The following is a 21,680-nucleotide window of genomic DNA, read 5'->3' on the forward strand; positions in this document are numbered from 1 at the left end:
AATCCTGTTTTCTTGGCGATGATTTGTTTAAAGGCGTGCACTGACCCACTTTGGCAAAGAGGACGTGATGCAAAGTGTATTGGAGGCCTCCAGGAGAAATCTTCCTTGCTCTGAAGTTAGATCTGTAGGTGGTGCTACCTTCTTTCCATCCCTTCTTGCCTTTGGGTATTGTGAGAGGGTGGGAAGTTTGGAGCTGCTGCAGGCTTATTGCAACCATAAGGTGAGATATTGCTGAAATATTGGGGATGAAAGAGTGGAAAATGTCTGCTCTTGGCTTCTGTGGTGTTTCACTTCTACTGGCCTGCACCTGTGATTTTTTTTTTTGAAGGACTGTCCACAGGCTTTTGGAGCTACTTTGCCTGCTCTTGTAGAGCACCAGGTTGCCTGGGATTTGTGTTCCTAGGAGGGCAGACCATACCAATAACTGATGCAGAGGTGTGAAAGCCTGGCTCCCCTGCTTTGACTTGGGACAAATCCTGAGGCATACTTTTCACTGTGGAGCTCCCTTCAGGACCAAGCCGAGGCTTGGACTTGCTTGAAATCAACCTTCACTTGGCAACTTCTTCTTCCCTGTCCTACCCTCCCTCCATATCTCCCCACCAGATGCCCCCTGGGAGCATTTTCTTAATCAATCGCATGCACACAAATCGTTAGCTCCTTCTGGGGGACCTGTCGTATCACCAGGGCTTACACATCACAGCTGCTCTGTAAATATTTGTTGCCTGAGTGAATGAATACATGAATGGATGAACAAGCTGGGGAAATCACAGGCAGGTGGAATCCGAACAGGTTATTATACTAATTACAGGCTGTCTACTTTTTTTCCCTTTGCTCTGTGAAACAGGTTGGCCCCTTGGGGAATTTCCCCAAAGCTTTTGAAGCGGACAGGGTGTCTTCTCAACAGGCTCATATGCTTCCTAATTGGGTAGTCCATTAGAAGGTGAGGTCATCTCCCCAGGGAAGGAGGAGAGGCCTTATCACTCAGGATGGGGGTGGGGGGGTCCTGGGGCGGGGACAAAACCTTTGTCAACATCTGCAGTGTCTGTCGTTACTGGAGCAGCCGGAGGGAATGACCATTCTGGAATGAATCAACTAAACCTTTGACCTGAACTCCAGTTTAATTCACTCTTTCCCCTCCATTAGCTGGTGTAAGGGATGAGGGAGGCAGAAGGGGAAGGATAACATATTTTATTTTTATGGCATTTTTATTCCAAATGACCCACTGGGTCAAACCCACTCTTCTTTCATGAATTATACATTAGAGGAATCCTTTTGTTTTTCTAATGGCTTTAGCTGAGTTCACCCTCTAGAAAGATATTTAAACAAAATCAGGAATTTCAATTAAAGAGTTCACCTCTTGCCATATCAACTGACATGGTTTTGATTGGGGCGTCCCGTAAATGAATCTCCATTAATAGAATTTTCAAGCTTCCTAGGGTGTTAGAAATCATCCAGCCCCATCACCTTATTTTATACATGGGAAGACTAAGAACCCAGAGATGGGAAATGACATGCCCAAGTTTGCATAGCCAGTGCATATCAACAGCTATTAAAAGACAGAAATAGCGGTATATTTTACTCTCTATTTCTCAGCTAGTATTCTTTTCTGCAAGTAAGCCTAGAGAAGTAATATAGTTGCCATGGCTGCAGAAAAAATTGCTCCAAAACCTCGTGGCATAAAGCAGTCACTTGTTATGCTCATAGATTCTGTGGATTGGGCCCTTGACAGAGCACAATGAGGATGGCTTCTTCCTGCTCCATGGTGTCAAGGAACTCAGCTGGAAGAGCCAAGGGCTTGAGTTCATCTAAAGACTCGTTCATTCACATGAGTAGAGGTTGATGCTGTCTGTCGGTTGAGACCTATTATAGGTTGGAACGTCCATACGTGGCCTCTCCATGTGCTCAGGACTTCCTTACAAACATGGTGGATGGGGTTCCAAAGGAAGAGTTGAGAGATGAGGCGATGGGGGGAGAGATACATATATTAATTGGTGGAAATTGTGTTGCCTTTGATGGACCAGAAAGTCACTCTGTGTTACTTCTACAACATTCTATTGGTCAAAGCAGTTCCAAAGTCCACCTAGTTTTAAGAGGAGAAGGTAGACCCCACATCTCAATAGAGGAGTGTCAGTTACATTGTGAGAGAGTATACTGAAGGGGGTATATATTGGTGCAGCCATGTTTGGAAAATTTGCTTTGCTACAAGAGGGTTAGGGCTAGTACACATTACATTTTGCTGAACTGTTTATTTAGGATCTGTTTTGTCTGCTAGATTATAATTTCCTAAGGGGCAAGATGTGTGTCTGTCTTGTTTGCTACTATAGCTCAGTGACCACCACGGCTGTAGCTGACTCAAGGTAAGAACTTAATACATTTTTGTTTGGAAAGTGAGTGTCAAAAAGAAAGTGTTTAGTGGCTAAAAATAGACACATAGATTTCCCTTCTCCTCTTGTGAACTTTCCTTTTCATCAAGAACTTGAGTACCATCACCATCTTCTCTAAAGAGTTGATTGATTGGTTGATTGATTCATTCATTCGTTCATTCATTCGTGTTTGGGGACATGCGGAAAAGGTACATACCTAAGTCTTGGACCACTCTACTGGTCTAGAAGTGGTCCTGGAGGGAGTGATAGCTGGCAGAGGCGACCTGGACGATGAGCGAGAGGAAGCTGAGTGAAGAGTCAGGAGGAAGGGTGCTCCAGGCAGAGGGAACAGCCTATGCAAATTGGAGGTAGGTCATTTGGTGTGGCAGGCATGTCGAATTTGAGAGAAGAGTGGAAAAAGGTAAGTGAGCCTAGAGGAACAAGCAGGGCCTGGGTTCAAATTTGTGTTTAGAAGGACATGTCTGAGTGCAGAGTGGATGATGGATTGGAGTGGGACAAGTTGGGAGGCTAGTTGGGACACTGTTGGCAGAAATTCTGATATAAGATGATGGGGCCAGACTCTCAGTGGGGATGGTGAGAAGTGGGTGGATATTTCCAAGGAGTTCCAACCGATTAAATGGATGTGAGCGTCAGAGAGGTGTTGGTCTAGTTCGTGGTCTCTGGGTTAGGCAAGTGGGTGGCTGGTGGTACTAGACCCCAAGTCAAGGCACACTAGGCAAGGAGTAGCCTTGGGGGATGGCTGTGAGGAGTATTTTGGACATGATGAGTCTAAGATGCTAGGGGGATCACCTGGTGAAGTTTCCAGGAGGCACTTGAATTCACAAAACCAAGACTCAGAACAGTGGTCTGAGCCGCGACTCCGGACTGGGGTGGATAAGGGGATGGAAACAGAAGCCACAACAGTGCGTGTGTTCTCAGTGGGCGAATGAGCAAACAGAGGAGCAAAGAGCCATGGAGAAAGCAGTTGTCAAGAGGGTGGCAGTCAGTGGTACCCAGTCATTTGAGAAATCACGGAAGGAAAGGAGGACATTGGCCACAGGATTGAACAAAAGAAAAGTCATTGGCAACTTTCACGAGGACAGTCCCCCCTGAGAGAGGAAGAAACCAGATGACAGAGTTGTGGGAGAAAGAGAGGGTGAGAGTGATGAATGAATGAATGCGTGAATGAATAGCTTTCTAGTAAAGCCTTTACTTTCCTCCTTCCAGGTCTGGTAATTCTGGAAACACTGGGTTGGATTTGTCAAATGAATTCCTAAAGGAGAGCCAGGAAGGATCTTTTCCATTCAGCTCTCTCTGTCCCAGAAAATAACCTATGTGTGGGTTGTCCTTGGCTTGCCTCCCTAGCAACCAGCATTTGTATTTAAATTCTTGGGGGAGGGGTGCTCTCATTTTTCAGCTATCAACACAGTTCTGTGGTCACATCTGTTGTTTTTGTCTGCACAATAGCCATTTACCATCATTTGGCTAATAGCATCCCAATCTGGGGAGGGCTGACCCCTTATCCTTGGTTCCACGGGTGGCACATGTCCCAAGCCCAATCGATAAGACTCAGACCTGAGATTTTTTGGAAACTCTGGGGAAAGAGAAGCACTCTTTAGACAGGGGTGGTTTCCACTGGAGAGAGCTTGCCAGCACAGAGGAAAGCAAATCCAGGGCCACAGAGAGAAAAAACAATCTTGATGACAATTCTTGGATTCCTGGATCCAGCCGTGCCTGAAAACTTTGAATCCCTGGATTTTTCAGTTACCTGAGCCAGTAAATTCTCCCCCTCTTTTTTTTTTTTTTTTTTTTTGGTCAGAATGGCCTGTATAAGTTCTAATGCTGAATGAGTGGTCCCAATAGGAGTAAACTGCCAAGACATAGACGCCTCAGGGTGGGTTGGTGGAAGAGGGTTTACTTGATTTCCTCTCAGGCATTTCACTGGACATTTCACTCACCAAGTTGCTCCTGCCGGAGGAATGTCCCCTTCATTTTTGCAATCATCCCTTTCACTGTCTCGACGTGTATTCCTACCTTTTTGCTAACCCATCCATGCTCAAAGACGTTTACCTGAAATGCACAGATCCTGTGCTGGAGACCCTCTTTCACCCCCAGAGGCAACACACATGCTTATTATTTGTAACAGGAAATGCTCCCAAGAGCCCAAGTTGGGAGATGGGGCATTTGTGGGGACCCCATTAGTGTGCACTGCACTTGCTGACAGCCAGTGCCAGATTCCATGTCCCCCGCCCTCTGGCCCCACCACCCCATGTGTACAACAAGCACTGCAACGGTACAAACTCGTGTTCATTTGTTCAGAACATGAATTAATCATGCCAGGGAGATTCCCGGCCGCTGGACCACATTTTGCTGTGTTAGCAATAAACATCCCTTCATCCTGTCAACATAACCAGAAGGGAAAACAGAGGTCCAGAAGCCTCCGAGGTGATGAGGGTACCCAGTGGGTCACCCATGGCAGAGGGAGGGAGTGACACATTCCTTATTTTTCCCACCTCCCTCCCTATATCAGCTGTTATCTTGGTTTCCTTCTTTTTGCTTCTGAGTATACTTCCCACCTGAAGTCTTCAGTTCCATGGATCTCATATTTTCTGTCCAGCCTCCAGGCTGACAGCTTGCCATTGGCAGAGACCCATAGCATGACATCTCCTGGAGAGGGTGGGGCTTGCATGTTTCGGTGCTGGGCTTGCCAGAATCGCCCTGCGTTATTTCCTATCCCTGCTCATTTGGAATTAGCAGACTTAGATGGGTTCCTCCCTCTTCCTCCCTCTTTTCTTTCCTTCCTCCCTCTGACTCACTGTACTTACCTCCTCCTGTCCCCTTTCTTCCCTTCTCCTCCTCCTCTCCCGTCCTCCATCTCCTTCCCTCCTCTTCTTATGCCTTCATCTCTTCCTCTCTCTCTTCCTCCCCCCTTAACCTTCCCTCTTTCCCTGACCCCTATATACTCTTCCTATCTGTTCATCTTCCCTACTCTCTTTCCTTCTTTTCTTGCTTCTTGTTCCTTTTTCTCCCCTTCCTCCTCTCCCCACGACTTTCACCCTGTGGTTCCAATGCAATGAGAACGAAGGGAATAATACTGAAAAGCAGCCAGGCTCAGCCAATAAATCCTCTAATGCTTGTAATAGTTTCATGTTCTTCACATTCATCCTAGTTTAAGAGTTTAATCAACATCTTGGAATACTTGTGATTTACTCCGTGAGCTTTAATTTGAGGCATGGCAATCCCTCCCTGGCCCCCCCCCCCCATCCTCCCTGCTTCCTTTCCTTCCTCCTTCTCTCTCTCCCTCCTCCCTTCCTTCTTTCCTTCCTTCCTCCCTTCCCCCTCCCTCTTTCCCTCCCTCTCTTCTTTCCCTTCCTCCCTCTCTCTTCCTTCTCTCTTCCTTTACCTCTCCCTTCCTTCCTCCCTCCCTTCCTTCCTCCCTCCCTTCCTCACTTCCTTCCCCACTCTCTTTTTTCCTTCCTTCCTCCCTCCTTTCCTTCCTCCCTCCCTTCCTTCCCCACTCTCTTTTTTCCTTCCTTCCTTCCTTCCTTCCTTCCTTCCTTCCTTCCTTCCTTCCATCCTTCCTTCCTTCCTTCCTTCCTTCCTTCCTTCCTTCCTTCCTTTCATTTATTCAATAAATGCTTTCTAAGGGTCTATTTTGGGTCAAGCCCTGGGCTAAGTGCTAGACATAATGAATAGAAACAGGGACATTATCCTTGCTCTGATGAGTTTACAGTCTGGTGTGAGAGGCAGATTTTCACTACAGGTCCCACATGAATGTATTCTCATGACTTCAATGAAAGCTCTAGACTCCCATGGGGACCTAGGCAGAGGAAGTGACCCCAGCAATGGAGGTGTGGAGGCTTCCTTGAGGAGCCGATGTGAAGGATGAATTTTCTAGGCAGAGAGAAGAGGAATGAACACACCAAGTAGAGGGAACAGAATATGCAAAGGTCTTGGGGTGGGAGGAAGAAGGGCACTTTCACAGAATTTGACAGGAATAGTGTGGCTGAGACGGGGAGTGGAAAAAATGAGCCAGAGGTTGACAGGGGTCAGATGTTCAGAGCTCTTATCTGAGGTGAGAGTTTGGATCTTTACTCCAAAAGCAAGGGGATATTATAGAATAGTTTCATCTGGAGGCGGAGATGGTCATAGTCAGTTTGGCTGTTGAGGCAGTCAAGGTCAGGACAGGAGATACTTTGGGTGAGCCTTCTCTAGCCCCAGGTGAACTAGGGAGGCTGGGAAAAAGCAGATTGTGTCAGATGCAGAATTAGTCCTAGGGCCTGGATTGGCATCAGGTAACTGCTCTGGCTTCCGCAAGGGAGATCATCTTGCCTGCAGATCTGCTGTATGGGTCAGAGGACCCTGTGGGATGAGGAAGGTGGAAGGAGCATGGCTAAGAACTTTGGCCTTGGAGTCAGCCAGATATCCCTTTGCTGTTCACCAGCTATGAGACCCCAGGCAGGGGTTTGCAGCTGTTCTGAGCCTGTTTCCTCATCTGTAAAGTGATGATGATGATGATGATGATGATCATAAATGTGCTTTTTGTCTGCCTATCATCCCTTTTTCATGCTAAGTAGGAAATTGCCATTGCATGTGGTTCTGGTTGGACTGGCAATTACTGTGCCCCATCTACCCATTGGACACGTGTTCCAGGCCTAACTAATCATTGTGCCCCATGGCCCTGTCCCCAGGGATCGGCATAAAGAAGTGGCCTAAGTAGGGCCAGTCAGAGACCTGCCATGGGATCTGATATGGGGCTGTTGGCAAAGAGAGCCTCTCTTGGTTTTAGATTATTAAAGCATAGGCTTGAGCTACTGGTGTCCAGGTTTCCTGGGGGAACAAAAATCAGGGAGATGACTAGGGGAGGAAGAGAAGGAGAGAGAATAAGGGGTAGAAGGGGAGAATAAGAGAAAGAAAGAACTCCATACCCTAGATACAACAGTCCCTGAAGCCTAGGACACCCCTTGCACTTCTCAGTTAATGAATCCATCAATGCCCATTCTGGCTTATGCCAGTTTGAGTTGGGTTTTGTCACTCGCAATGGATGTGTTGTGCCCAATGCATGACGTTACTAGGTTATTGTGAGTGCTAATTTAGCTGAAGCACTAAAAGCAAATGTAAAGTGCTCAGCATGCAAAGTGCTCAGTAATCACTCACTGGGATTTTTGTTCTGGTAACAATTCATAGCTGTAAGATACATTACTAGAGTATATACTGCTTCTTACCTGTGGGGGGGGGGGTGGTGGCCTCATGTGGCTCCACAGAGGGCCATGTGCCACCTTAGCGATCCTGTGTAGAAGCCTCAGATAGTGACCTGAGTCCCCCTTCCCTACCTCTCCTTCTCCCTCCGAAATTTATGACTGCTGTGTCCCTTGGGGCTTTCTTGAAGTGATGGTGGCAGCAAGAAGAGAACAAATGACCTGAAGGATGTGACTATGTTTATATCCAACTCAAGAAATTCGTTCCCCTTCTACTTCAGAGCAGCTGATTTCCCATGATCTTTTTAATGAAATGTATCAGTTATCTATTGCTGCGTAACAAAGCCCAAACTTAGCAGCTGAAAGCAACCAGAGATGTATTATCTTGTGGCTTATGTGGGTCAGGGATGCAGGGATAGCTTTGCTGGGCAGTTTTAACTCAAGGGTGCGCTGTGAAGCAGAAGTCAAACCAGTGGCCAGGGCTGCTGTCATCTGAAGGCTTGAGTGGTGCTGGAGGATCCACTTACAAGATGGCCCTACTCTACTCATGTGGCTGTTGGAAGAAGACTTTAGGTCCTCCCCACAGAGCTGCTTGAGTGTCCTCATGATATGGCAGCTGGCTTCCCCCAGATTGAGTGATCCAAGAGAGAGGAAGATGGAAGCAATAGTTTTAGGACCTCATCTTTGAAGTCACAAATGTCATTTCTGCAATATTCTTCTGATTATACAGTTCATCCCTGTTCAGGGTGGGAGAGGGTGCCCAAAGTTGTGAATACTGGGAGGCAGGGGACATTGAGGGCCATCTTGAAGGCTGGCTGCCACACCTGTGGTGTGGTGTTTTTTAAAAAAAATTTTTTAAGCTTTATTTATTTTTGAGAGAGAGAAAAAGACAGAGCATGAGTGGGGGAGGAACAGGGAGAGGGAGACACAGAATCTGAAGCAGCCTCCAGGCTCCGAGCTGTCAGCACAGAGCCCGATGCAGGACTTGAACTCATGAACCATGAGATCGTGACCTGAGCCGAAGTCAGACACCCAACTGACTGAGCCACCCAGGTGCCCCTGTGGTTTGGTATTTTTCAAGGTCATTAAAGTTTCTTCTTAGTCTGATGGGAATTCTCTTCCTCAAAGAGGTCTTTGGATGCCCAAGATAACATGGTGTCTTTAAGGCACCAAAACACCCCTTTTAACAACTTGTTCTTGAAAAAGCTTTTTACAGAGCTTGCGAAGAGCTCCTTCAACTAGTGAAATGACTAAACTAATTTGCTGGTCTGTAATTTCCTGGCATGCCTGGAGATTTCCTAATAAATACTAGCTTCAGGATGGCAACCTGCCAGCATTACGGCCTTCTCCTGAGCGACAAACAGGGGATGTGAAAAGCATCTTGGAGGGTTGGGAAGGCTGGTGCATTGCAGGGAGAGAGCACAGGACCTGGAGGCTGGATGTTTGGTTTTGAAAGCTGACCCTGCCTCTTACCTACTGTAACACCTACCATACCTACCAATACCTATCATATTTCAAGAAAACTACTTGCCTCTCTGTGCCTCAGTTTCTCCCTCTCGGAAGAATGGTGACAACCCTGATTTTCCCTGACCCACGTGGCTATTACGAGGTTTGAGTGAAGTGATGTAGCATTTTAAGAGGGAGGCCCATGAACACTAGCACTAAGGGCTGTAAACCTCAAAGGGGATTCTGTGCCGAAGTGAGTGTGGAGGACTGTATTGGAACAGTCCAACTGTTTTCCATTTCCCTTGACTCCAGGCAGGGCCAGAGCATGGCTGTGCTGGCAGAGCAGCCACACAGGCTTCTTACATTTGGGGTTTCATGCCCTGCAGCTGCGGTCTTGAAATTCTTCATAATTTTATCTTTGAAGTTGTGTTTTATAAGTGAAGTTTGAGGGGACAATAGAGCATGTGCCGGAGGCTTGGCGTCTCAACTTTCAAGAGTGTGCCTCTTACTGTCTCCTAAACGGTGAGCTCGTAGCTGCCGTCTTCCCTCCCCTGGCTCCCCGTTCTCTGCCCTGCCCAGTAACCGTGTCATCAGGGTACCCAGATCATGGAGTTCAGGGCCGTGACTGGTTGGCATTGGCAGGGGGCAAGGGAGGGGGACCCGATTCTGCTGCCACCCTCTGTCCCCCACAGAGGCCTGGGCACGTGTGAAGGGAGGGCTAGGGTCAGTGCCCATCTCGTGATGTCACAGAGCAGGGAAAGGAGGCAGCTATCCCAGTGCTGGGCTGGAAGCACCATGGCACATTTAGCAGGAAACCTGGTGGAGGCCTACTTCTGACCCAGGTACCAAGGAGGTTGTAATTCCTTGGGGATCACCCAACTGCTCTGTGTTGGGACGCCATGGGAAGAGGAGATTAGCTTCCCCACCACCAACTAGGGCTCTGCATTATCATATTTTGTAGCTGATCCTCCTGCGGAACTTGTCAGATCCTTTAATATAGGAGAGACTAAACTGTAGTGGGTCAGAGTGCAGACTTGAGAGCTGGACTGTCTGGTTCTGGGTTCTGGCTCTACTCCTTACCAGTGTTGTCACCTTGGCCCATTTTCCTAACCTTTCTGTGTTTATGTTTCCTCATCTCTTAAATAATGATCATGTGGTTCCTACCTCCTAGGTTTCTGTGAACGTTAAATGAGGAGACAAAGCATCTAGACTAGCCCTCCCCGTGTAGTGAATATTAGCCCAAGAATTTGATGCTTCCTTCTCCTGAAGGACTGCAAAGTTCCTGGGGCAGGAACGCCATCCGTAACAGGCTGCAGCACCACACGTCAACAGACTCAATGAATACTTGTTGAATGAACGGATCTCCAAGAGGAGCCTCCCATAGAGTACCCACCCCGTCCCCTTTTATTCCAGAGAATCTTACGCGATCAGCAGTCCAGTCTCAAAGGACATGGAGACACAGCATCTTGTCCCTGTTCATTCACGGTCTCCTGACAGTGGGGAAGGAGCACGCAGACACCCCAGAGGCTCTCACCAGCCTCCTGTCTGGGCCCATCTATCCTGCTGGGAATAGCTTTTCTAGACCCCCCAGAGGCCACGCGATAACTCACTCCTTCTCCCCAGCCTCTCTGCCCTTAATTGGGCCAATCTGTCTGCCTGACACCCTGCTCTGGTTCGTTTTCTTCACAAAGCCGTCTCTTGTCAGTTGACAGATTTTCAACTGTCTTGAGCACATTTTTCAATTTGTGCTCTTCCAGTAATTTCCCAACCAGGTTTCTCTTTTTAAAGCTACTTAATTTTATAATTTCTAAATGATTTTCCTCACCTGCCATGATTCTTCTCCACCCCCACTCCTTGGCTTTTTTTCCGGTGACTTGCATTTCCTCAGCCCTGAAGCCATGCAGGTGTGTGGGGGACCCTTTAAGGAAGCCTGATTTTTTTTCAGCTATAGGGAGGATTACTGTCTTAAGCTTTTTGGGTTCCTCCAAAAGCTGGCCGTGAGCTAAGGGCATGGGTACAGCAGTTTGTTTGGGAAGTGATCCAGGAAGCAGGAATGAGGGGGCAATGAGAGAGAGAAGGAAGAAGAGCTGAGAACATGCCTTATTTTCTGGTTACCCACTGGGTAATGTGCAGGGAACCGTAGACATGGAATGTACTTTGCATTGTCCCACGAGAGGGAGAGGAGACTGACTGCCACTCCCCGCCCCCACTGGAGGGTTGTCCCTGGGAAAATTAACTTCCTTGAACTTCTGTTGGTGCCTGGGCACCTAAGCGGCCTCTCCTGGCTTTGGAGAAAAGTGTGGTTAGTGCTAGACCTTAGAAACAGCCGTTGAACATTCCATCAGAGCTCATGTGCCACAGAAGTTTTCTACAGACAGTTACACATTCGAGACTCCTCGGAGCTGGAATTGTCTCCTTGAAGGAGTGGACTCCTTCATTTTCCCCTTTTTTTTTTACTTTTTTTTTTTTTTTAATGTTTATGTATTTTTGAGAGAGAGAGAGAGCATGAGCAGGGTAGGGGCAGAGAGAGAAGGAGACATAGAATCCAAAGCAGGCTCCAGACTCTGAGCTGTCAGCAAAGAGGCCAACAGGGGGCTTGAACCCACAAACCATGAGATCATGACCTGAGAAGAAGTCAGACGCTTAACCGACTGAGCCACCCAGGTGCTCCTTTTCGTCTTCTTTTTAAGCCTCTGATTATGAAGGTGTTTTGCTGCCTTCAGGGCAGGCCCAAGCCAGTTGGGGCCCCTATGGGAGGGACTGTTGGGTCCCCAGTAAGAAAGGGACATTCAGCCAGGCAGTTCTACAGTGTGTTTCCATCTCTGGGGATCAGTCTCCTGAGAGGAGGGTGTTGATGTTTTCAGATAAGAAAGGAATGCATCTCCCTGTGACTCCCAGGGCCCATGACTGCATTTGGGTGGTGTCTGAATTACAAAATTAATGAAAGGCACACTACTCCATGTATTGACACGTCTGAAGATGATGAGGCACGAACGTGAATTGCATCTGTCTCCTCCCCACGTCCCCTGATGACATGCTGAGTGGATCCCATAGGTTGCTGCTCTATTTGGATATAGAAAGGTCCAGTTTTATCTCTTGTTTCATTTCCTCCCTCTGCCCTGCACAGGTTTGACTCGGCCCGAGGGGTTTGAAGTGAAGAGAGAACTTGGTCTGTCTGAAGGATCCCTTCTCCTCCTCCCCCTTCTTTCTCCCCTCCTCTCTCTTCAGGCAACCCCAGGAACATCACTGACACTGTGGCACAGCCCTGGGATGGCCTGCACACAGAAGATGATGTGAGGGTGTTCCATGGAGTATGCAGCAGCCCTGTGTGCTGGGACAGAAAAAAAGGGACTGGAGAAAAGGAACACGTTTGTTTTTACTCAACCAGAACTACGCGAGTCCTCTCTCAGCGAATACTGGTTCGTCTGCACGCATGGTGAGCTCCAAATGACTCCATTTGTGACTTTTTTGAAGTGCATTTGGGGGTGTGTGGGCAGAGAGGGATGTGGGGGGCTTCTCCTCAATGTGCAGGGCCCCAACATTGGAGAACCACCTTTGCTTGACCTCCTCCTCCTTCCCCTTCATCAGGAACACCCCCCTCTGCCCCCAGCCACTAGCTTCTGGGGTCTTCTTGCCTGGGGGCCACCTTCCTGGTTGAGACTCAAGTCTGTGGGGTCCTCTTCACCAAAGGAGGTTCCCTGCCTCATCACCCTTAGTGGTAGGAGGGTTGACTGCACCCTTTCTCCACCTCACTCTCTCCAGTTATCTCCCGGCCCTTCTTGAATAGGTCTGAAATGGCTGTTGTTCATGGGTCTCCAACCAGGAAATGAGGCCCCTGGCTCCCCTTGAGAGCACCCTCAATCTCTATAAGCTACTCTGTTGGAGCGTTCCTCCCTTGGCTTGATGAAGGAGACACACTCCCCTCCTCCAGAAGTCACAGTCCTTCTTGGAGTCCCCATATCTGTTTGTACAAGGTGGAGAGAAGGAAGGAAGGAAGGAAGGAAGGGAGGGAGGGAGGGAGGGAGGGAGGGAGGGAGGGAGGATGGAAGGAAGGAAGGAAGGAAGGAAGGGAGAAAGGAAGGAAGGATGGAAGGAAGGAAGGAAGGGAGGGAGGAAGGGAGGAAGGAAGGAAGGAAGGAAGGAAGGAAGGAAGGAAGGAAGGATGGAAGGGAGGGAGGATGGAAGGAAGGAAGGAAGGGAGAAAGGAAGGAAGGAAGGATGGAAGGAAGGGAGGGAGGAAGGAAGGGAGGGAGGGAGGAAGGAAGGAAGGAAGGAAGGAAGGAAGGAAGGAAGGAAAGAAGGAAGGATGGAAGGGAGGGAGGATAGAAGGAAGGAAGGGAGGGAGGATGGAAGGAAGGAAGGAATATTAGCCAATTTGGGCATCTTTTAATATGCCTGGATGCACTTCTGGGCTCTTTCTGGCTCTCCTTAGGAAAGAGGTTCCTCTTGTATTGGGAAAAGCTTTATTTTTTACATTTGCTAATCTGGAAATGAAGGTTGGCATTTCTTTCTGTTCACAATTATATTAGTAGTGCCTATGACTTTGTCATTACATTGAAATACATTGATATGTGAAAATGACATTTTGTGCTCATCTCTATTTAAAAATTACAGTAGTAATTAGACCCACTGCTGGATCTTATTTTCTAATGTGTTAGTAACAGAGCACAGCTAATACTGTATCATAAATTTGTTTAGTATTTTGATAGCCATAAAACTGACTTTCTCTGTAATCCTATGTATTTTATTTTGTGCATTTACAAACGATTATTCTGGCGTGCCTGGGTGGCTCAGTTGGTTAAGCCTCTGACTTCGGCTCAGGTCATGATCTCACGGATCGTGGGTTTGAGCCCCACGTCAGGCTCTGCGCTGACAGCTGGGAGTCTAGAGCCTGCTTCAGATTCTATGTCTCCCTCTCTCTCTGCCCCGCCGCATCTCACGCTCTGTCTCTCTCTCAAAAATGAATAAACATTAGAGTGAATGAATGAATGAATGAATGAATAAATAAATAAATACAAACCATTATTCTAAAAAGGGAGCATCACTTGAATAGATGCCAACACAGAAAAGGTCAGAAGCCCTGCTCTGGAACATGTGGATTCTTTGTGCCTAATGTCTAGCTTTAGGGCTTTGCTAGAACTAGCATATTCCTTTAGGTAATTTTCTACTCTGGCTTTCTTTTTAGCCAGGATCCTGTTGTCTCCAATCAGAGCCAATTATAGCTAACATATTTTAAGTGCTTCCTCTGTGCAGGCACAGTCCAAAGCACTCTACATGCATTAGCTCATTTAATTTCCATTTTTTTATGGAGGCACAGAGAAATTGAGTGACTTGCCCACAGTCACACAGCTAATAAGTAAGTAGGGGAACTGGGATTTGAACCTGGACAGTCTGACTCTCCACGTTCTTTTTTTTTTTTTTTTTTTTTTTTAAATGTTTATTTATTTTTGAGACAGAGAGAGACAGAGCATGAATGGGGGAGGGGCAGAGAGAGAGGGAGACACAGAATCCGAAGCAGGCTCCAGGCTCCTAGCCATCAGCCCAGAGCCCGAGGCGGGGCTCGAACTCACGAACCGTGAGATCGTGACCTGAGCCGAAGTTGGACGCTCAACCGACTGAGCCACCCAGGCGCCCCTCTCCACATTCTTAATCCTGTTGATTGCAAACTAGGTAAGAGATAGCTAGTTTTCCAAAAAGCCCATGTTCCTGGGTTTAAATAGTGTGGGCCTAGCTAATTCAGTCTTTATCACTACAGAGCAGCCAAAAAACCTTTTCAGCTCTCCAACAGAGAAATGCACATTGAATCGCAGTGCCCCCTGGCTTACATAGCACTTCTGACCACTCAATCTAGGGTCAAGCTGGTTCACAGAAATTTAAGACAAACCTTATTAGGTGCCCATAGTATGGCGAGCCCTCTGTCAGGTGCTGGGAAAAACGAGTAGAATAGGGATAGCTACCACCCATCTGGAACTCGTGCAAAATCAGGAGACACACCCAGTAGTTGTGTTGGAGGGGCATCTGGGTGGCTCAGTTGGGTGAACATCCAACTCTTGATTTCGGTTCAGGTCATGATCCCAGGGTTGTGAGATCAAGCCTCGCATCGGGCTCCATGCTGAGCGTGGAGCCTGCTTGGAATTCTCCCTCCACTCCCCTCCCCCGCTTGCACTCTTTCTCTCAAAAAAAAAAAAAAAAAAAAGTTGTTTTGGAATAAAGAGAGCCAAGCTCTGGTGGAGGGTGTGGATACAGCCTCTTGGATGCTGTGGTGGAAGGGATTTTTCACAGGCTCAGGAAAGACTTCGGCTCTCTTCAGGCTCCCCACCCTGATGCCACATTGAGCCCACCTTGCCTGGCTGAAGTGCCAGGGTTTCCTTTGGCCCTTCCTCTAAACTTCAGTCCTTGAAACTTAGATATCTCCCTCCCTCTTCCCTCAATATGCTCCCACGCGGCCACTTAGCTAATCTCAGAGCCCCATTCAAAGTCAGGGGTTAATGACTCCTGAATTTTAACAAGAGTTTTCAGGGCTGTAAAGCAGGGATCACAAACATGACCGTCTGAGGGTCAGGCAGATAACGTCAGTGAAGGAAGCAGGCCAGTATTTGCATGTTAAACATGCAGGAATATTCTTTACTTCCACAGAGATAGACTCTCACCTATTCTTTTCTGAAAAACATTGGCTTCTGGAACCATCTTTCCCTTTTCTTTTCACTTTAATAAAGATCAAACACAGATAAATATTTCTTCACCAGGAGAAAAATCACAGTGCAGCATGGTGCTAAATGCTAACTATCACATGGAAACTAAGGGCACTGGTGACTCAGGCTGCCCCAGAAAGCAGATTCTGAGAGTAGGATTTGAGTGCAAGCTGTTTATTTGGAAGGTGATTCTGGGAAGTGTTGGGAGAGACCTGGGAACTGGGATAGGGAAGGGAAGGCAGCCAGTCAATAAAAGGTGCATTATGGAGTGACTTACCACTCTGGAACGCTGGGACTCAAACTCTAAGGGCCAATGGAAAGGTGCCCTCCAGCTATCCCATCTGAGGAATGGAGAGCTGTGATATTTATACATCAACTCCCATCAGTGGTTGATTGGAGTCTTTTGGGGGTGGTAGTACCTTCAGTCACTAGCCCCTCTGGCTAGGCGGGCTCCAGGGGGCCAGAGAAAGCACTTAGGCAAAGGGACATAGGTTTGGGTGTTAGAAGTCAGGTATCAGGCCCCAAACCGTCAAGACTCTGACAGGCATTGACCATGATGAATTGAAGCAAGCTAGCACCTGAATTTTTCTAAGCAAGAATGTGGCCCAGGGTTGCCAGACCTTCTGATTTCTCAAGAAAAGCTGAACATTTAGGGTTTTTGGTGAAAGTGCTCAATTTCATAAATGCTGACAATAAATCTAAAATTTTTAATTATTAAAAGTGTTTATTTATTTTGAGAGAGAGAGAGGGAGTGTGAGCAGGGGAGGGACAGAATTAGAGAATCCCAAGCAGGCAGACATGGGGCTCAGTCTCACAAACCATGAGATCATGACCTGAGCCGAAATCAAGAGTTTGATGCTTAACCAACTGAGCCACCCAGATGCTGCAACAACAGATCTAAAATTTTAAAATACGTCATAAGAATCAACCAAAGCATGTCTGTGGGATGGATCTGGTTTACAAGTAGCCAGATTATGAAGTCTGATCTACCCTAAAGTGTAGGTGAGATCTTGGCTCCAGACCATTCTTGCTCAAGGCAAGCTCTAAAGATGAATTCCAATCAGGTAAGGTGGATTTTTAGTTAGGGAGTAGATTGTGAATTAGGGAGTGGAGTGAATTGATGTAATAAGAGACCACTTCCCCAAGAGAGTGTTTGTAACCAAACAGAAGTATGTTTCTTTCTCATGCAACAGACTGGAGGTAGGTAGATGGTCCCAGACAGCTCTGTTGCATGGGGCTGTCCAGAGACCCAGGTTCCTTCTATCTTGTTGCTCAAAGGGTTGTCTTCATCTATGTGGCCAAGGTCAGTTGACCAGCTCCTTATTCACATTCTAGCTAGTAGGGAAGGGAAAAGAGAAGCTCAGTCAGGCTCAGTAATTGCAAACTTCACTTCCTCTCACATCCCATTGGTGAAAACTTTGCCATATGGCCATCTGCAAGGGATACTCAGAAATGTAGTCTCTCTCTCTCTCTCTCTCTCTCTCTCTGTCTCTCTCTCTCTCTCTCATTGGCTGTATGTTCAACTTAAACTTCGTGTGTCTGTGGGAAATGTATTATTACAGAATTAGGGGAGTGTAATGTTAGGGGACAGTGAGTAACTTTTGCCACATCAATAGAAGGGTCTGGAAAAGAGGATGAAATTCAAGCCTGAGGTAGGATCTACCTGAGAGAGACTTTTTTTTCTCACAAGAATGATTTAAGTCTGGCTTTCCCCCCTTCTCTCTCTCTCTCTCTTTCTCTTTTTTTAACGTTTATTCATTTTTGAGAGAGAGAGAGAGAGAGAGAGAGAGAGTGGGGGAGGGGCAGAGAGAGAGAGGGAGACACAGAATCCGAAGGAGGCTCCAGGCTCTGTCAGCACAGTGCCCAATGCGGGGCTCCAACTCACAAACTGAAATCATGACCTGAGCTGAAGTCGGACGTTCAACTGACTGAGCCACCCAGGGGCCCCATCCCCATTAGCTCTCTTTGTTCTGTCTTGGTCAGTCATGAAACCTTAATAGAGAATTAGCTCAAACCTGGAAGAAGTCTGTTATAATGCGAAAGAAGCAAACATAATAAGTACCTAGTAGATACAAAGGGCTTTCACATATGTGATCCTATGTAAGCTTCACAATCACCCTATGAAGTCAATATTATCATTCCCCCATTTTGTAGAAGCAAAACTGAGGACAAAAGAAGCAGGTTGCCATTCAAGCTCTCTCACTAGGGTCAGGGTATGGGAACTGACCAATCAGAGTTGCCATCCAGGTTTGCCCCATCCCAGAAGTGAAGGGCCTTGGCCAGGATGTGAAATGAGGCGCATGTGACTGCAGAGCTCACATTCTTTGCTCTGCAATCTGATTTCCTTACGCCAGCTGCTTCCCCAGAGACAGCCACAGCAAATCTACTGGGTTGTTGAGAGGGTAAACAAACCGTGATGAATGAATCTCCTCTCCTAATATGAATGCCTTATTGTTGTTATTCTTCATGCCCTGACAAAGTATTTACAGCCTCTCCCGTTGCTCTACTTCTATCTAGTGGATTAAGCAAAGTCAGAACTCCGGGCCCTAGCAGAAAGTTACAACTGGGATTTGAGTTAATGAAGAGTTAAAGGCTCAGCAAGTGGCACTTGGCTTTACTACTAACCCGGACAAGGCCATTAACTCTGCTGTAATTAAGTGGCTTCTTCCATGATGCCCTCTTGCCGCAGAAATATCCATGTGGGTGTACCCCGCATTCAACAAGCCCACCTATGAAAACTGAGACTTGTTGAAAAGAAAAAAAAAAATGGGAGATAATCATTCAATTAACCACAAGAGATTGTGTTTTGCAGGATGGGATTTCTGCATATCTAGTTTCGAAATAATACCAAAAATTTGATTCTGGAAGAAAGAGAGGATACAAAGATGCATTCCCTTCTGGCCCATCTGGAAATGTTCTGGAATGGATTAGATTTCAAGAACTCTGTAATGATGTATCAGAATTGATGAAATCTAAATTAGGTTGGGGCTATTTGTGGTGGCTACATTTGGGGTACTTGCCACACCCTGTCTCCCATCTGAGTATCTAGTCACCCACAACCCCACTGGAAGAAAGAGGCAGCCATGCCTATACCATGTGACCCCCATACTCTACCCCTCACCACTAACTGGATCCAAGGCAAACCGAACCAATATCAATCCATAGGCTCAAACCAGCTTCTGCCTTTCAAACATGTGAACTGAGAGACATACAACTCTAGTTAGATAGTTCTCAGCGCTTGAACCAAGAGATCATGTAGAGCCAGGTTGAGGCAGGGACCCCAATGCCACGTGCACTTTCTTAAGCTGGCAGAGAGAGAGAACAGGCCAGTCTGTAAAGGGACAAAGGGAAGGAGCTGACAACCAGGCAGTGGCAGGGACTGGCTTCCTTGATTTCCTCTTGTTGGGTGTCTGTCCACAGGGTGTGTGTCATGCCTCAGAATGAGCATGTTCAAAGTTGCCACTCAGGGGGGAACTGTTTCCAGCTTATCCACCTTGGTCAGGGGTGAGGCCTTATTTTTATGCCGCTGTCTGCTCTCAGTGGACCTAGAGGTCTCTGTGGGCCCCTCTGTCCTGGGAAGCTTTAGTCCTGGCCGTTGGATGGGGAAAGGTGTTGTCCCTGGGACACATCCCTGCAAACTGGATGATTGATAGGGTTTGGTGGTCTTTGTCAGGTAAGAGAAATGCCTCGATGTCAACTCAGGGAACTTTCAGTGTTTTGGAACAAAGCTGGCGGAGGCTGTGATCTTCATTTTCCCACTGTGCTGCCCTGAGTATAAGGCCTTTGCTTGGTTCCTTATGGAATAACCCACTCAATTCTGGCTGAGTTGGACTGGGCTGGAGGTAGGAAATGAAGTCCTCAGGATGCAGCAAGGAAATCTAGTGCATACAGAAGTGTAGGGTGAAGCCACAGTTGATGCCTCATATATGTCACCCCACCCCACTAAGCTCGCGTGGACGTCTGTTACTTGCAATCAAATGTGGCATGCAACATACCAACATAATAGTCTGCCCCTTGCTTGTCCCTCTCTTCCCTCCTGAATTTCTACAGGAAGTAGAAGCCCTATCTGGCTACCTAGGAGCCTTGGAAACATCATATCCAGATTTACTGTGTGGCTCAATCAAAATCCATCATGCCTTGGGGTGTACCAGCTGTCCTTTGTATATTCATAAGTCTTTATAGAAACAACTAACTTGCATTCCAATATTATGAAAGTTTCTTATCAAAGGGGTTAGCTGTCCCCTTGACCTCTTTATCTGATCCCTTCCTCCTTTTAATCCCTTCTCGTTGGACAGCCTCCATCTGCCATTCCTTTCCCCTTTGTTAATAGTATTTTTTGTGTGGGCTTTTGTCAGTACTTCCTATATGCCAACCACTGTGGTCAATGATTTACAGATACCATGCTGTTTAATTGTCACAAGCCCCTTTGTGGAAGCTACTAGCAACTATCCCCATTTTACGGATGGTGCAATTGTGAGACTAGGTCACTGATTGGATTCCACTGCCTGAGAGCTTTACCACCCTGCTTTATTATGGCTCCGGCTTCCCTGGAGTGATAGTGAAATTTCTTGCCATCATTCTCAGGGGCCGAGGGGGAAAAGGTCCAGGTGTCCTGCCTGGCAGCAACGCCCCCAGAACTTGGCTTTTCTCTTTTCCTCCTTCCCAGCCAGCACAGCTGCCAACCTGGAACACAGCCCTTTCCAAGAAAGCCCAGGAGAGCAGCCAACTGTTGACTCACCTGCCAGACACGGGGATACTGCAGCCAAGATGCCTCGGGGCCCTTGCAGGAGGATTGGCAGGGCAGACCCATGGTGGGGCACACACACACGGCTCTGTGGGGCGCTTCAAAGGGCCAGGCCTTCTTTCCTGAGTGCTTCAAGTTCCAGAGGTTAAAGACAACCAGATGGGCTTGTCCCCTCCCCCTCCTCCTCTGTTCTTCAGCCCTGGAAGTTTCTGCAGGAGACTGTCTTCCTCTGCATTTCCATTTGGGTGGCAGGCAGTATTCTAAGAAAGCCCCCATGATTTTCTGCCCCCACTCCTGCCCTGGTGTGCACTCTCCATCGGGACTGAGAATGTAATGGACAGCACTGCCCTGGTTAGATTGTATTATACGATGCAGCTGACCTTAAAGAAAGGAGATGTTCCTGGTGGTCTGGTCCAATCACAAGATCCCTTTAAAGGCAGAGTTTTTGTCTGGCTGGTGACAGAAGAGCATGTGAGAGGTTCAAAGCTGGAGGGCTTGGCCCACCCTTTCTGGCTCGAAGATGGAGGAAGCCCCATGGCAAGACATGCAGGCAGCTTCTAGAAGCTGAGTAGCCATCAGCTCATGTCCAGCAAAGAACCAGGGGCTTCAGACCCACAATAGCAAGGAGTTGAATTCTCTCAACAATGAACATGAACTTGCACATGGCTTCTTCCTTAGAGCCTCAGACAAGAACTGGGTCCAGTGAGCACCTTGACTTCAAAATTCTGATACCCTGAGCAGCAAAAACATCTGAGTTTACCCGGACTGTGACCTACGGAATGGTGAGTTGATGGTGTCATTTCTAACTGCTAAATTTGTGGTAACTTGTTGCAATACAATAGAAAACTAATACACCTGGGATACTTCATAGGCCTCTCAAACCTCACAGGTCCCGCTGTTTCTCCATGAACCTGCTCTTCAGTCTTCCCCATCTTGTTAGTGACAACTAACTTCTTCTGCGCTCAGGCTACAAGTCTTAAAAGTCTCTTCTTGTAGACTCTATGTTGATCCATCAGCAAATTCTTTCGACTCTCCTATTGTAAAGTATCGAGATTTTGATGGTGCCTCACCAGCCCCAGCGCACTCCCTCTCCTCTCTGCCTTGGCAACTCTGAAGTTTATGATAGTTATTGGGAGGGAGGGAGGGAGGGTGCTTTGGGCTGTGACTGGCTGCCCTTCTCCCCAGTGCCTTGCGGCATCTGATGTGCTCAAACACAGACACTAAGCCGAGGGGTGCA

General features: G+C 47.4%; 2 long non-coding RNA genes across 2 annotated transcripts in view; one reads left to right on the forward strand and one right to left on the reverse strand.

Moving 5' to 3' along the window:
• LOC147583510 (uncharacterized) overlaps positions 1-21,680 on the reverse strand; it is a 61,003-nt gene that overhangs the window by 34,546 nt on the left and 4,777 nt on the right. The window lies entirely within an intron of this gene.
• The window catches only part of LOC147583511 (uncharacterized), a 152,447-nt gene continuing 142,537 nt past the window's right edge, over positions 11,771-21,680 (forward strand). Inside the window, exons 1-2 of the long non-coding RNA XR_015248285.1 lie at positions 11,771-12,443; positions 20,366-21,225. This is a non-coding gene — a long non-coding RNA (uncharacterized LOC147583511). The remainder of the gene's footprint in view (positions 12,444-20,365; positions 21,226-21,680) is intronic.

Source organism: Puma concolor, chromosome A2 (assembly GCF_028749965.1).
Source record: "Puma concolor isolate L17-30 chromosome A2, mPumCon1.1.hap2, whole genome shotgun sequence".
Classification (NCBI taxonomy): domain Eukaryota; kingdom Metazoa; phylum Chordata; class Mammalia; order Carnivora; family Felidae; genus Puma; species Puma concolor.